The following is a 17,289-nucleotide window of genomic DNA, read 5'->3' as shown; positions in this document are numbered from 1 at the left end:
AAGTTGCAACACATGCTAAAGTTGCCTCACACAAAACTTGCACATACTCAAAACGCACCACACATAAAACTCGCCACGCGCAAAACTCGCCATGCGCAAAACTTGCTGCACACAACTTGCTACACTAACCTGTCACATGCAACTCGACACACAAAAAGTTGCTACACGCATGTCGCCACACAAAACTCATTTCACAAAAAGTCGCTACATGCATGTCGCCACACGCAACTCAACACACACAACTTGACACATGAAACTCGCCCTAAAACACACACAAGTCTGGTATTATCCTTCAAAAATAAAAATCTGATTAATAAGCAGACAAACTGCAAGAGCAACAAATGTACCATATAGGAAATAAGGCAGCTGTCAGTCACATGACCTGTCTATTATGTGTATGTGTGAGCTAATATATACTGCCAGGGGGGAGGGCTTCCTGTTGGCTTGGGATTTATCAGGCTGCCAATAGCAACCAATCACAGCTCAGCTTCTATTTTGCTACAGGTAATTAATCTGAGCTCTGATTGGTTAATATAGGCAACAAAAGGCATTCTCAGTATAATAAAGCTTGTGTGAGGTAATAGCATGTCAGTTAGGGAGTGTTGGTGGAAAGGCCGATGTCAGTCACATTACCTCTATGTGAGAGGATATAGAAACTGCCAGTTACAGACTATTTTTACCACAATAATGCCTCATAAGAAAAGGAATTCCATGGCATGAATGTCAGCTGATACGAAAAGAAAAGCTGCATTACGGGCCAATGAAAATGTGAAGACCGAGAAACAAGGCTGACACACATGAGAACAGCAGCTGCTTCCCCAAGAGCCAATGAACTTTCTGAGCAGAGGGAAGTGAGGCTTGCAGACAAGAGAACTTAGTTAAAGAAGTTGTCCACTACAATAATTTTTTTTTTCATAAAACTTGCTATTATGTGCCACTGAAAACATCCACTGTCTTTATTTTAGCAATATTACCTTTTATCATGCTGTAGCAACACATCTTCAGTGCTGGATCCAGCTCTCATGGGGTTAATCGACAACTTCCTTTCTCCTGAGTTATTGTGCTCTAATACTACAAGTTCCATGATGCATTGCACTGCCACTAAGCCTGAACCTACCACACCCACTCCAAAACACACCCCAACCCCTCCCTCCTCTATCTTCAAAAAGATTTGTGATGTCATTTCTGTCCAACCTCCTCTTTTACATTTGTCCAACCCACACTCCATTACAGATAGATAGATAGATAGATAGATAGATAGATAGATAGATAGATAGATAGATAGATAGATACAGATATATCTATGTCTATTTCCATAGATATGTCCATATCCATGTTTCTAAATCCTTTCACCCCTGGAGCTTTTTTCGTTTATCGCTCCCCTTCTTTCCAGAGCCATAATTTTTCCGTCAATATGGCCATGTGAGGGCTTATCTTTTGCGGGACAAGTTCTACTTTTGAACGACACCATTGGTTTTACCATGTCGTGTAACAGAAAATGTGAAAAAAAGTCAAAGTGCGATGAAATTGCAAAAAAAGTGCAATCCCACACTTGCTTTTTGCTTCGCTTTTTTGGTAGGTTCACTAAATGCTAAGGCTGTGTGCACACCTTGCGGATTTGATTGCAGATCCGCAGGGTTTTTTGCTGCACAGAATTGCATCAAATCCGCATTGTAGTGCTCAACCAATGTAAGTCTATGGGAGCCGCAGACTTGTTGTGCACATGCTGCGGAAAAAGCTGCACCGCAACGCAGCTTTTTTTTCTGCAGCATGTCAGTTCTTTTGTGCCGAACTGCAGCGTTTCTGCACCCATAGACTTTCATTGAGTCGGGCACATCCGCAGCAAAACCGCAGATGTAAAAAAGATCTGCAGTTTAGATGCGGATGTGGGTCCGAGAAACGCTGCAGTTCGGGAGGAGGGAAGTGTGTGGGCGGTGATGGTGTGCGTGTATGTGTGTGCGGACGGGGTCTGCGGGCTGTTCGGATGTGTGCGGCGCTGTGCGGGTCTGTTCAGGTGTGTGCGGGGTCTGCGGGCTGTTTGGATGTGTGCGGGACTGTTTGGATGTGTGCGGCGCTGTGCGGGACTGTTCGGGTGTGTGCGGGACTGTTCAGGTGTGTGCGGGGGGTCTTTTGGGGGGTGTGTGCAGGCATCATCCGATGGGACTACAAGTACGCAGCATCCAATCTGCAGCTAATTCGGATGTAATCCGGACAGTGGACACACACCCTACACTATCCATACATCTATCAATAGATATATCTATCCAGATATATCTATAGATAGATATAGGAATAGATAGATGTATGCATCTATAGATCTATCTATATGTAGATCTGTCTATCCATTTCATCTATCATCTATATGTCTATCTATCTGTGTGTAATTGAGTGTGGGTTGGACAAATGTAAAAGAGGAGGTTGGACAATAATGACATCACAAATCTTTTTTTTGTTCAGTAATACATCTTTATTTAGCTTTCAAAAACGCATACAAAAACGCACAAAAAACACGCAAAAACCGCACCAAAAAATTAAAAAATGCATCAAAAGCGGGCAAAAACTGCACCAAAAACTGCATCAAAAACGCATCAAAACTGCACCAAAAACTGCATCAAAACCACACCAACAACAGCATCAAAACCGCACCAAAAACTGCATCAAAACCGCACCAAAACCTGCATCAAAACTGCACCAACAATAGCATCAAAACCGCACCAAAAACTGCATCAAAACCGCACCAAAAACTGCATCATAAATGCACCAAAAACTGCATCAAAACTGCACCAAATACTGCATCATAACCGCACCAAAAACTGCATCAAAACCGCACCAAATACTGCATCAAAACTGCACCAAAAACTGCATCAAAACTTCACCAAAAACTGCATAAAAAAGCATTAAAAACCTAAATCAAAACCACGCAAAAAAACGCACCAAATACTGCAGCAAAAACTGAATCAAAACCGCGCAAAAAACGCACCAAAAACTGCACCAAGAACTGCATCAAAACCGCACCAAAAACTGCATCAAAACTGCTCCAAATATTGCATCAAAAACGCACCAAAAATGCATCAAAACCGCACCAAGAACTGCATCAAAAACTGCATCAAAACAGCACCAAATACAGCATCAAAACCGCACCAAAAACTGCATCAAAACCGCACCAAAAACTGCATCATAACCGCACCAAAAACTGCATCAAAACCGCACCAAATACTGCATCAAAACTGCACCAAAAACTGCATCAAAACTTCACCAAAAACTGCATCAAAAAAGCATCAAAAACCTGAATCAAAACCACGCAAAAAAACGCACCAAATACTGCAGCAAAAACTGAATCAAAACCGCGCAAAAACCACACCAAAAATCGCACCAAGAACTGCATCAAAACCACACAAAAAAAACGCATCAGAACCGCGCAAAAACCATGAAAAAAACGTGAAAAAAATGCATCAAAAACGCAGCTGCGTTTTCTGCAAGGAGATGCAGATTTTGTGCAGAAAATTCTGCACCCAAATCTGCAATGTGTGCACACAGCATAAAACTGACCTGCCATTATGATTCTCCAGGTCATTACGAGTTCATAGACACCAAACACGTCTAGGTTATTTTTTTATCTAAGTGGTAAAAAAATTTTCAAAACTTTGCTAAAAAGAAATAAAATAATTGCGCCATTTTCCGATACCCGTAGCATCTATATTTTCTGAGATATTGGGTCGGGTGAGGACTAATTTTTTGCGCGCCGAGCTGACGTTTTTAATGATACCACTTTTGTGCAGATACGTTCTTTTGATCGCCCATTATTGCATTTTAATGCAATGTCGCGGCGACCAAAAAATCAAATTTTGGCTTTTGATTTTTTTTTCTCGCTATGCCGTTTAGCGATCATCTACATTTTTTTTCGTTGTATTGAAAACAGCTGACATGTTGCGGCTTTGAAGTGGGCTCACCGCTGAAGCCCACCTCAAAGCGGAGGATACTGCCAGCTGACGTACTATTCCGTCAGCTGGCAGAAAGGGGTTAATGAGCAATATGTTTCTGTTACAAAAAAAAATGAAAAAAAAAATGGCGGGGGCTCCCGCGAAATTTGAAATTTTCTGCACCAGAGGGGGAAAGCCGACGGCCGGGGGCCAATATTTGTAGCCTGCTATGAATATCAGCCTGCAGCTGTCTGCGTAGCCTTTACTGGCTATTACAATAGGGGGACCCCCCCAAAAAAATGACATGGGGGTCCCCCTATATTTCATGGCCAGAAAGGCTACGCAGACAGCTGCGGGCTGATATTCATAGCCTAGAGAGGGGCCATGGATATTGCCCCCCCCCCCCGGCTACAAATACCAGTCCGCAGCCGCCACAGAAATGGCGCATCTATAAGATGCGCCAATTCCGGCACTTAGCCCCTCTCTTCCCACTCCCGTGTAGCGGTGGGATATGGGCTAATAAGGGGTTAATGTCACCTTGCTATTGTGAGGTGACATTAAGCCGGGTTAATATCGGAGAGGCGTCAATAAGAAGCCTATCCGTTATTAATCCAATAGTAATAAAGGGTTAATAAAACACACACATTAGAAAAAAAGTATTTTAATATTCTTCATTTAACCATACTTACCATACTTCAGCGCCTGCAAAAAACGTAAAATAATAAACCATATACTACCTGTCCGCCGTAGTCCAATTAATAACGAGTGTCCCACGACGATCTCCCCTATAGAACAGTGACATCGGGTGATGTCACTGCTCTATAGGACCTTCAGTGACACACTGACCGGAGACAATGGCTCCTGCAGTGCATCACTGAGAGGTTACTATAGTTCACTGGTCTCACTTTATGGCAAAAAGCTGCGTGGGAACTTTCTCACACAGCAATGCCAAAAGTGAGACTAGGGACTATTTTCTCACAGGGGCGTAGGAATACATTGTGGGGAATACATTGTGGAAGGATACCTTGCATCATTGTATTCCTGGAGCCCCTGGAGAGCGGTCACTTCAGCTGATGCTCCTGCTCTCCACGGGAGATCGACGAGGGACACTCGTTTTAATTGGATTTCTGTGGATCAGGGAGTATAGTGTTTGTTTATTATTTTAATATTTTTTACAGGTGACACTGGCTTCGGGAAACAAAGTGTCAAGTGATGGTGAGTATGTACTCTATGTTTTATGTACTGTATGTCTGTATGTATGTTGTATGTATGTACTGTATGTATGTACTCTATGTGGCATGTTGCATGTCGTATGTCGCATGTCCCATGCCGTCGCATGTTGCATGTCACATGTTACATGCACATGTTGCATGTCGTCACATGTTGCATGTCACATGTTGTCACATGTCACATGCCGTCGCATGTCTTTGCATGTCGCATTTTGCATGTCGTCGAATGTTGCATGTCACATGTCGCATGTTGTCACATGTCGCATGCCGTCGCATGTCGTTGCATGTCGCATGTTGTCGCATATCACGTCGCATGTTGTCACATGTTGCATGTTGTCGCATGTCGTCGCATGTCACATGTCACATGTTGTCACATGTCACATGCCGTCACATGTCGCATGTTGCATGTCGTGGCATGTTACATGTCGCATGTCGCCACATGTTGCGTGTTACATGTTGCATGTCACATGGTGTATGTTGTATGTCTGTTGTATGTATTGTATATGTGTATGTGGTTTTTTTTAATACATTCAACACATTAGCCGGATGATGGGACTACTACTGTCCCATCATTGGCTAATGTGTCACTCACTGTCACTGTAGCAGGCATCGTCCAATGGGACTTGTAGTCCCATCGGACGATGCCTGCACACAGAGACACACAGCAATGACGCCCGCCCGCCGCAGACCCCAGCATGGCCAGCTGACCCACCGCACCGCCCGGCGCAGCCCCACGGCACATCGCGGCGCCGACACATCCCGGCGCAGGCACCGAAAGATACCGGCACCACGGCACATCTCGGCGCCGACACATCCTGGCGCAGGCACCACGGCACATCCCGGCGCCAGCACTACGGCAAATACCGGTGCGGCACCACGGCAAATCCCGGCGCGGCACCACGGCATATCCCGCAGACTCCTCCGCGCCCGCCTATCCCAGAACACAGCATTCACATCCCTGCCTACTACCTAGCCCCGCCCGCCCCCAGCACAGCCCCGCAGGCAGCCCCCAGCGCCGCCCACAGCCCAGTCACTCTTGATGAGTGACTGTGAGGCTGGGTCACGCCTGCTCATGACGTCACGTCAATTTCCAGAGTCTGGAAATATGCGGCGGCTGCAGCCTGGGGGTCACGTGACCCGGACTCAGCCGCCAGCATAGCGCCGCTCACAGGCGAATACGACAACGGGAGGTAATTACACAATTCATTAGGGGGCCCCGGGGGAATACATTGGGGGGTAAATTGAAAGTAGTGGACAACCCCTTTAAATCTGTGTGGAATATCTCTGGTGTTGAAATATATGTTGTGAAATGCTTCTATTAGCTTAGTTTTTGCCTTTTAATAATTACATTTCTATTTGTTTTGTGGTTTTTGTGTGCAGAATAAATTTTTGTTAACACATTCTATTTTGCTAACAGCAGTTATTAACCCGTGCGAATTCGGGTAGTACAGCTAGTATAACATAAAAACAATGTATACCCCCCTCCTGCGCTGGCACTGTTCCTGCGATGTCTGCGTAGCTATTCCCGGCAGGCTCCCCCAGCTCAGACGCTCCCCCAGCTCCCCCGCCTTCCAGCGTTGTTATTTGCGGCTGCTTCATTCCAAACGCTGGCAAGGAAACCTGTATATTACGGCAACGCTGGAAGGCGGGGGACCGGGGGAGCGTCTGAACAGCGCAGTGCGCATGCCCAGGAACCCCAGCCCCGCACTGTGCATAATGAATAACACAGTGCGGGGCGGGGATTCAGCAACAGGGTGGCCACACTGCCCGCACAGGCACAGTCAGGCACCCTGGATCTGAGCTATGAAGGACAATGAAGACTGCGCCTGCCCCAGGCAGGCACGCACAGCGCAGGCACCGGATTTAAGAAGAAACAGCGCTCAGGGGGCGGCGACCACATCCGCAGAAGAGAAGAGTGACGGCCGTTGGGAGATTCACCGAGGAAGCTTCGGACCGCCTCCAGGTCTAAGGACAGGTTATTTTGTACAAATTTTAAAACGCTTTATTGAGGGAATAACTGAATCAAAAACTAAAAGAGCCACCTTGTTAGACTGCAGCATTACTGCTGCACAAGGTGGCTCTTTTAGTTTAGAACGGCTGGAGGGGGGTGACAGTGGCCATTTAACTTGTACTGAATTTATTGTCTGTACATGTCCCCGCTTAAAGGGACTCTGTCACCTGAATTTGTAGGGAACAATTTTCAGTCATATGGGCGCGGTTTTCAGGTGTTTGATTCACCCTTTCCTTACCCGCTGGCTGCAATATTGGATTGAAGTTCATTCTCTGTCCTCCATAGTACACGCCTGCGTAAGGCAAGATTGCCTTGTGCAGGCATGTACTACGGAGGGCAGAGAATGAACTTCAATCCAATATTGCAGCCAGCATGCAGCCAGCGGGTAAGGAAAGGGTGAATCAAACACCCAAAAACCCCGCCCATATGACTGAAAATTGTTCCCTCCAAATTCAGGTGACAGAGTCCCTTTAATTGTAAAGTGCTGCGGAATATGTTGGCGCTATATAAATAAAAAATTATTATTATAATTATTAACTGCATGCTCTACCCGCACATGCGCTCACTTCTGATGGGATGGCATCGGGCCTATTTCTAGCAAGATATGTTTCCAAGTTAGAACCAGAAAAAGTGTGACGTCACTGAACGCAGTGTCTGTTGTGAATTCTGCTCTTGGGCTCCCTCTGGTGGTTATAAGTGGTAGCGCTGCTGTCTCTGGATCGCAGCATTCATCAGGTGTGTCCACTTTTTTGCAAATTCTGACTGGGCTATTTAGTCTTGCTTGACCCTTTAGTCAGTGCCAGTTGTCCATTGTTTCTGGAGGATTCACATCACTGCCTGGTCTCTCCTGCTTTGCTGTTCATTTCAACAAAGATAAGTTCTGGCCTTGATTTTTGCTGTCCACATGCTGTGGGCCTTATTGTTCAGCTCTTTTCCATGTTTTTGTCTTGTCCAGCTTGGTCTGTATAAGGATTTGTTTAGCCAAGCTGGTATCTCTGGAGATGCAGATATACCCTCCATATCTTTAGTTAGATGTGGAGATTTTGTATTTTCTGTGGTGGATATTTTCTAGTGTTTTAATACTGACCGCATAGTACTCTGTCCTATCCTTTCTATTTAGCTAGAAGTGGCCTCCTTTGCTAAATTCTGATTTCAGTCTGTGTATGTTTTTTCCCTCTCCTCTCACAGTCAATATTTGTGGGGGGGCTGTCTATCCTTTGGGGATTTTCTCTGAGGCAAGATAGTTTTCCCTTTTCTATCTCTAGGGGTAATTAGTCCTCCGGCTTTGTCGAGATGTCTAGGGAGTGAAAGGTACATTCCATGGCTACTTCTAGTTGCGGTGTTAAGTTCAGGGTCTGCGGTCAGTACAGGTACCACCTTCTCCAGAGTACGTCTCATGCTGCTCTTAGGCCACCAGATCATAACAAGTGTCCTCATAAAACATGACTGGGGTGAAAAACTGCAGTGGTTTGAATATGTTTGGTTTATTTTATTATTGTATTCAATTTCACGTGCTTAGGTTGACTATGAAACTAGGTTTTAAAAGATTATTAGAAAGACATCTGTAGTGTTCTGTCCCCTGTAAGATGGCCGCCGGATGAGTCATTACGGCTATTAGCATGTATAGTGCTGAGAGAGTTATTTGGGCCGTTCCAGGGCCGTGTTTTATGAGCAGTCATAAGAGATGGGTGGGAATGACCGCTCACATATCCCAATCCCCAGGGGCGTGGTTTGGCTAATAAAATGGAGGCCAAATGTCTCATTCAGTGTCTGTGGCTGGAGGTGTGGAGACCTTCAGTGCGTCCGTACGTGGGTGCGCGCTAAAGACACTGACCTGAGCGGGTGGACCTGCAGTACTATATGGACTGCTTATTTTTCTGTTTGCTTTTTCTCTTTGTGCCGGAAAAGGCTGTTCGTTTGTTTTGGCTATCCAGAGCGATTTATACAGTTTTTAATGAACTAGCCTGGACATTTCAACCATACTGCTTCCTGTGCCTACCTCAACCGCAGCCGAGTGAGTGCAGACTCCTACAATTGGTGCTATAAGCACGGGCACGAATCCCAAGAGGCAGTGTGACTGCAGATACTGCATGTGCTGTATACTTCTAGACACATTCCAACTAGACGTACACAGGATCTACGTCTAGTTTTAGCTAAAAAAAGGAAACTTAGGTGTTATACCCCAGGTCACATAGCCGCCCATTGCCCCACAACCACCAAGCCAATGGACTGCAGCACAGGATAGTGTGGCACCCCAGGAGTTCGGGTACCACAGTAGTGCTGCGTTCCTCTCAGGGAGGGTAGTGCTATGCCTGGAAACAAGAGGGATCTCTTTGGCAGGTAAATCACACACACACAACACCTTCTGAATTAAGGCCAGGAGGGGGAGCTCAAAACCCTGTTTTAGGGGAACTTCCCTGAATAAAGATCCTGGTCTGGAGGAGGAGCTAGATCAGTTGAGAGTGAAGAGAGACAGGAAAGGAGCAGAGGAGAGATTTGAGAGCTCAAGGAGGCTGTGAGTAGGCCTCCGAGGAGCCAGAGTGCAGAGCCCGGGTACCGGGAGCCAGAGGCTGTGGGGAGCTACAAGCCCCATAGCAGAACCGGAGGGCACAGAACTACACGTGTACTGCCCAAATTAAGTCTGTGGTACAGCAGCATTCTGGAGCCTGGAGTCACCGTGCAGAGACCCCAGAAGGAACAGTTCAAGCTGCCTATCATACGGGCACTGTCCCAGGACAGAAAAAGGACCAGAACCTTGTTAGGACACTTCAGGCAGCAAGGGACTATAGCGAGCGCAAAGTGGAGGGCTCGCAACCTGACTTGCCAAGGGGATTTCACTTGTTTGTGGGCTGCCTGGACTTCTTATGCACCTGTTGCCGGTACCCTGGACTATTGCCTGTTACAACTTCAGTAAACCAAGTAAAGACTGCAGCGCTGTGTCCTTTACTCATTTACCCCCCATACACCATCATTGCCATACACTGGGAGCCCTGGGGACCCTGCTTCACCTGTGGGAAGTGTTACCATCATTGCTGCAACAAGATCCCCCAGAGGACCCCTTAAAAGCAGCGTCGGTCCCCCTATTAACCGAACACCACAGGTGGCATCACGACAGACTTTATCACAATTCCCTTTAAAGACCGTTCCCCTTTTACAGTGAGTCCCAGGGCAACGGACCGGGTCGCAGCCACCGTGACATCCCCTTTAATAGCGACCGGACTCAGTGCCGAGTACCCCGCCTGGTGGGCGACTCAATAGCGCTGCTCGTATTTTGCATATCCTGCCTGCAGTGCTGTCCCCCAAACGGGAGAGGGCCCGCAGGCATGTCCCGTGTCAGTGAATGGAGTGCAAATGATTGGTCTGTAGGACTCAGGTAGTTTGGTAACCCTAGTGAGGGCCACCATTCCTCATCGGCTGATACCTGGGAAGAAGGATGGCATCCGCTGTATCCATGGTGACGCTAAGAACTACCGCGTGGTCATAAACACAAACTGTGGCACCGAGTCCCATGAGGTAGGCGTAGTCTAGGACCTATTGCACCCTATTATAATAGGACTTTGCATTATTTTGGGACTAGTGGGGAAAGGGAGGACATCTGGTTGCCTGGACAATGGCCAGATTGCTCGTACAGAAACCTCATCACAGGCTGCAGCTGACAGGTTTCCGTTTTGTGTGCTTGTTGGCGATGAGTATGAGGCAGAATCCACTGAGGCCAACGTCCCTGAGCTGGAGGTGTCCGGGGACAACTTTGGAAGCGCCCAAATCAGATACTTAAAGGGCCACTGTCACCCCCCCCCCCAGCCGTTATAAACTAAAAGAGCCACCTTGTGCAGCAGTAATGCTGCAGTCTAGCAAGGTGGCTCTTTTAGTTTTTGATTCATTTATTACCTCAATAAAGCGTTTTAAAAATTGGCCACAAATACCAGATATTGTACCGGGAGGCGGTCCGAATCGTCCTCTATCAATCTCCCAACTGCCGTCACTCTTCTCTTCAGGGGCGATGGTCGCCGCCCCCTGAGCGCTGTTGCTTCTTAAATCCGGCGCCTGCGCTGTGCGTGCCTGCCTGGGGCCCGCACTGTGTTATTCATTATGCACAGTGCAGGGCTGGGGTTCCTGGGCATGCGCACTGCGCTTGTCAGACGCTCCCCCGGTCCCCCGCCTTCCAGCATTGCCGGAATATACAGGTTTCATTGCCGACGTTTTGAACAGCCACAAAGAACAACGCTGGAAGGCGGGGGACCGGGGGAGCGTCTGACAAGCGCAGTGCGCATGCCCAGGAACCCCAGCCCCGCACTGTGCATAATGAATAACACAGTGCGGGGATTCAGGAACAGGGTGGCCGCACTGCCCGCACAGGCGCAGTCAGGCACCCTGCGTCTGAGCTGTGACTGACAATGAAGACTGCGCCTGCCCCAGGCAGGCACGCACAGCGCAGGCGCCGGATTTAAGAAGCAACAGCGCGAAGGGGGCGGCAACCATCGCCCCTGAAGAGAAGAGTGACGGCAGTTGGGAGATTGATAGAGGACGATTCGGACCGCCTCCCGGTACAATATCTGGTATTTGTGGCCAATTTTTAAAATGCTTTATTGAGGTAATAAATGAATCAAAAACTAAAAGAGCCACCTTGTTAGACTGCAGCATTACTGCTGCACAAGGTGGCTCTTTTAGTTTATAACGGCTGGGGGGGGTAACATAGTAACATAGTAACATAGTTAGTAAGGCCGAAAAAAGACATTTGTCCATCCAGTTCAGCCTATATTCCTATATTCCATCATAATAAATCCCCAGATCTACATCCTTCTACAGAACCTAATAATTGTATGATACAATATTGTTCTGCTCCAGGAACACATCCAGGCCTCTCTTGAACTCCTCGACTGAGTTCGCCATCACCACCTCCTCAGGCAAGCAATTCCAGATTCTCACTGCCCTAACAGTAAAGAATCCTCTTCTGTGTTGGTGGAAAAGCCTTCTCTCCTCCAGACGCAAAGAATGCCCCCTTGTGCCCGTCACCTTCCTTGGTATAAACAGATCCTCAGCGAGATATTTGTATTGTCCCCTTATATACTTAAACATGGTTATTAGATCGCCCCTCAGTCGTCTTTTTTCTAGACTAAATAATCCTAATTTCGCTAATCTATCTGGGTATTGTAGTTCTCCCATCCCCTTTATTAACTTTGTTGCCCTCCTTTGTACTCTCTCTAGTTCCATTATATCCTTCCTGAGCACCGGTGCCCAAAACTGGACACAGTACTCCATGTGCGGTCTAACTAGGGATTTGTACAGAGGCAGTATAATGCTCTCATCATGTGTATCCAGACCTCTTTTAATGCACCCCATGATCCTGTTTGCCTTGGCAGCTGCTGCCTGGCACTGGCTGCTCCAGGTAAGTTTATCATTAACTAGGATCCCCAAGTCCTTCTCCCTGTCAGATTTACCCAGTGGTTTCCCGTTCAGTGTGTAATGGTGATATTGATTCCTTCTTCCCATGTGTATAACCTTACATTTATCATTGTTAAACCTCATCTGCCACCTTTCAGCCCAAGTTTCCAACTTATCCAGATCCATCTGTAGCAGAATACTATCTTCTCTTGTATTAACTGCTTTACATAGTTTTGTATCATCTGCAAATATCAATATTTTACTGTGTAAACCTTCTACCAGATCATTAATGAATATGTTGAAGAGAACAGGTCCCAATACCGACCCCTGCGGTACCCCACTGGTCACAGCGACCCAGTTAGAGACTATACCATTTATAACCACCCTCTGCTTTCTATCACTAAGCCAGTTACTAACCCATTTACACACATTTTCCCCCAGACCAAGCATTCTCATTTTGTGTACCAACCTCTTGTGCGGCACGGTATCAAACGCTTTGGAAAAATCGAGATATACCACATCCAATGACTCACCGTGGTCCAGCCTATAGCTTACACCTCTTCATAAAAACTGATTAGATTGGTTTGACAGGAGCGATTTCTCATAAACCCATGCTGATATGGAGTTAAACAGTTATTCTCATTGAGATAATCCAGAATAACATCCTTCAGAAACCCTTCAAATATTTTACCAACAGTAGAGGTTAGACTTACTGGCCTATAATTTCCAGGTTCACTTTTAGAGCCCTTTTTGAATATTGGCACCACATTTGCTATGCGCCAGTCCTGCGGAACAGACCCCGTCGCTATAGAGTCCCTAAAAATAAGAAATAATGGTTTATCTATTACATTACTTAGTTCTCTTAGTACTCGTGGGTGTATGCCATCCGGACCCGGAGATTTATCTATTTTAATCTTATTTAGCCGGTTTCGCACCTCTTCTTGGGTTAGATTGGTGACCCTTAATATAGGGTTTTCATTGTTTCTTGGGATTTCACCTAGCATTTCATTTTCCACCGTGAATACCGTGGAGAAGAAGGTGTTTAATATGTTAGCCTTTTCCTCATCATCTACAACCATTCTTTCCTCACTATTTTTTAAGGGGCCTACATTTTCAGTTTTTATTCTTTTACTATTGATATAGTTGAAGAACAGTTTGGGATTAGTTTTACTCTCCTTAGCAATGTGCTTCTCTGTTTCCTTTTTGGCAGCTTTAATTAGTTTTTTAGATAAAGTATTTTTCTCCCTATAGTTTTTTAGAGCTTCAATGGTGCCATCCTGCTTTAGTAGTGCAAATGCTTTCTTTTTACTGTTAATTGCCTGTCTTACTTCTTTGTTTAGCCACATTGGGTTTTTCCTATTTCTAGTCCTTTTATTCCCACAAGGTATAAACCGCTTACAGTGCCTATTTAGGATGTTCTTAAACATTTTCCATTTATTATCTGTATTCTTATTTCTGAGGATATTGTCCCAGTCTACCAGATGTGACAGTGACAGTGGCCCTTTAACTCTAAATGGGGTGTTTGATAATGTGACAGTACTTAATGGTGTTGCTCAAGAGCCGGTAGCTGACACCCGATAGGCATATTTTGCCGTGAATGGGGAGTTAATATTGGGTCACCAAGCTGAAAGGGATAGTAATAGAGCAGTTACTAGTACCAGGTCCGTACAGATGCAAGTATTAGATATCGCCCATAGCCATGTGCTAGGTGGTCATCTAGGGGTAGGAAAAACCCAGGAACGGATCCTCGAGAAGTTCTACTGGCCCGATTGTCACCGTGATATTGTGATTTTCTGTAGGTCCTGTCATACCTGCCAGCTGACCTCCCCGGTGGTGAGTTTTTGCAGCGGAAATGGGCCAAAAACACTATGCAATCCTTATGTAAGCTAATTCAATGACAATCCTGAAGTGTTGTGCAAATGATCAGTAAATTTCCTTTGAGCATTGGCAGTGCGATTTTTTTTCTGCAGCATGTCAATTCTTTGTGCATTTCTGCAGCGTTTTTCACCCATTTACTTCAATTGAGTCAGTCAAGTACGAAGCAAAAACGCAGGTATAAAAATGTTTGTGGATTTCCTGAGTTTTTGTGTGTGTGTTTACCTGCTTCCTATGGTGTTTTCCACACTGTCATCTGTGTGAAAGCATAGGAAACACCAGCTCAGAGGTTCTTATCGGCGGTAATGTCGGTCAGAGCGATGCGAGGTCATGCTGTCAGATGTCAGCGTGACCCCACAGCTGTGACTGTGACCCGCAGCGGTGGCTCGCAGTAAAAAGCTCACTGAAGGTCAGCAGGCGTGGGCTGATGAGACTACAGCTCCCATCGGGCTACGTCTGCTGTCACTGATAACAGTAACAACAGGACCGCTGATGGGAGATGTAGTCTCATCATCAGCCGGCGCCTGTGCTCACAATTAAAAAAAAAAAGTAAAATAATTCCATACATTTCAAATAAAAATACTATTATACTCACCTAACACCAAATCCCCAAGGCCCTCGTCTACTAGAAAAAAAAATAAAAAATAATAAACCAACATATACTCACCTGTACTCCATAGTCCACGTAATACTGAGTGTCCCACGGCGATCTCACGTGTAGAACAGTCACATCGGGGATGTGACTGCTCTACCCGGCCTCTGCCAATACACTGAAAGGAGGTAATCGCTCCTGCAGTGCATCACTGAGAGAGAGTTCACCAGAGTTCATGAGCTGATCAGCTCAGGTGCTCTCACTTACGGCACTGCTGGGTGAGAATTTTCTCAGGGCAGCTCAGTGATACACTGCGGGAGCGATTACCTCCTGTCAGTGTATCACCGGCTGTCTTTGAGAGCAGTCATCAGGATCGTCGTGGGACATTATGAATTACCTTCTCCGTGGACATGTGAGGAATATTGTGCTTTATTATTTTATTTTTGTTGCAGGAGACGTTGGCGTCGGTGGATTAGGCTTTTGGTGAGTATGGTTTAATTAAGATTCATTAAAAGAGTCTGTGTCATTATTTCAAATAAAAGGACTTTATTCTGGGTGTGTGTTTTTTTTATACAATATCACTATAGGGTTACCAATGGATAGGTGTCTAATAGACTCCTCTCCATTACTAATCTGTGGGCTTGATGTCACCTGACAATGTAAAGATGACATCAACCCCACAAATATGAACCCACTGCTACAGGGCAAATGGGAAGAGCAAGGCTAAGCGCCAGATTTGGGGCATCTTATAGATGCGCCTTTTCTGGGGTGACTGAGAGCTGATGTTTTTAGTCTGGGAGGGGGTCAATATCCATGGTCCCTTCATAGGCTATTAATATCAACCCTCAGCTGTCTGCCTAGCCTTTACTGGTTACATTTTATAGGGGAACCCTATGTCAATTTTTTTCTGGGGTCCCCCTGTAAACTAACCAGTAAAAGCTAAGCAAACAACTGTGAGCTGATATTAATAGCCTGGAAACCTTTATGGCTATTGGCTCCTTTCCAGAATATTAACATCAGCCCTCAGCCATCGGCTTTCCCTCTGCTGGTTATGAAAATTATGCAGGAGCCAACGCTATTTTTTTTTCTTTTTTTTTTTTCTTTAAAATTAACAGTTGCTGTTTGGTTTCAGCCTATGTACCTTTATTCTGTTAACACTCCTACATAGACTGGGGACAATGGTTGTGTAGGTTTGTGTGTGTTTGTATGTGTGTTTGTGTTTACTTATTGGCTTAGTAATGAGGGTGTCGGGCTGACACCTTTTCATTACTAAATGTAAAGGCTGAGTCACACATAACGATATCGTTAACGATATCGTTGCAACGTCACGCTTTTGGTGACGTAAGCAACGATCCCGCTAATGATCTCATTATGTGTGACAGCGACCAACGATCAGGCCCCTGCTGGGAGATCGTTGGTCAATGGGAATGATCAGGACCTTTTTTTGGTCGCTGATCACCCGCTGTCATCGCTGGATCGGCGTGTGTGACGCCAATCCAGCGATGTGTTCACTTGTAACCAGGGTAAATATTGGGTTACTAAGTGCAGGGCCGCGCTTAGTAACCCAATATTTACCCTGGTTACCATTGTAAAAGTTAAAAAAAAAACACTACATACTCACATTCTGATGTCTGTCACGTCCCCCGGCGTCCACAGGGTTGACTGTGTCAGCGCCGGACGCCGGGGGACGTGACAGACATCAGAAGGTGAGTATGTTGTGTTTTTTTTTTTACTTTTACAATGGTAACCAGGGTAAATATCAGGTAACTAAGCGCGGCCCTGCACTTAGTAACCCGATGTTTACCCTGGTTACCCTGGTGCTGCAGGGGGACTTCGGCATCGTTGAAGATAGTTTCAACGATGCCGAAGTCGTTCCCCTGATTGTTGGTCGCTGGAGAGAGCTGTCTGTGTGATAGCTCCCCAGCGACCACACGACTTACCAACGATCACGGCCAGGTCGTATCGCTGGTTGTGATCGTTGGTAAGTCATTTAGTGTAACGGTACTTTAAGGCTTGGTGTCAATGACAGCTGCTGACACCAAGCTCTAATCCCATTACCCTGATGCCACTGCATCAGCATGAAAAAAAATGGTGTTGAACCAAGAAATTACATCACAAAACTTTTTTGTAAAAATATCTTTATTTAGATTAAAAAAGGCCTTCATTGCTGTATAAAAAAACGCATGCAAAAATGCATACAAAAAAAGCAACAAAAACGCACCAAAAATGCTGCAAAAACGTGCTTTTTTGCTGCAGCGTTTTTCCTGCCAAGAGATGCCG

The sequence above is a fragment of the Ranitomeya variabilis genome, chromosome 1 (assembly GCF_051348905.1).
Source record: "Ranitomeya variabilis isolate aRanVar5 chromosome 1, aRanVar5.hap1, whole genome shotgun sequence".
NCBI classification, from domain to species: domain Eukaryota; kingdom Metazoa; phylum Chordata; class Amphibia; order Anura; family Dendrobatidae; genus Ranitomeya; species Ranitomeya variabilis.
The sequence above is the reverse complement of the archived record's forward strand: the minus strand, read 5'-3'. Positions refer to the sequence as shown.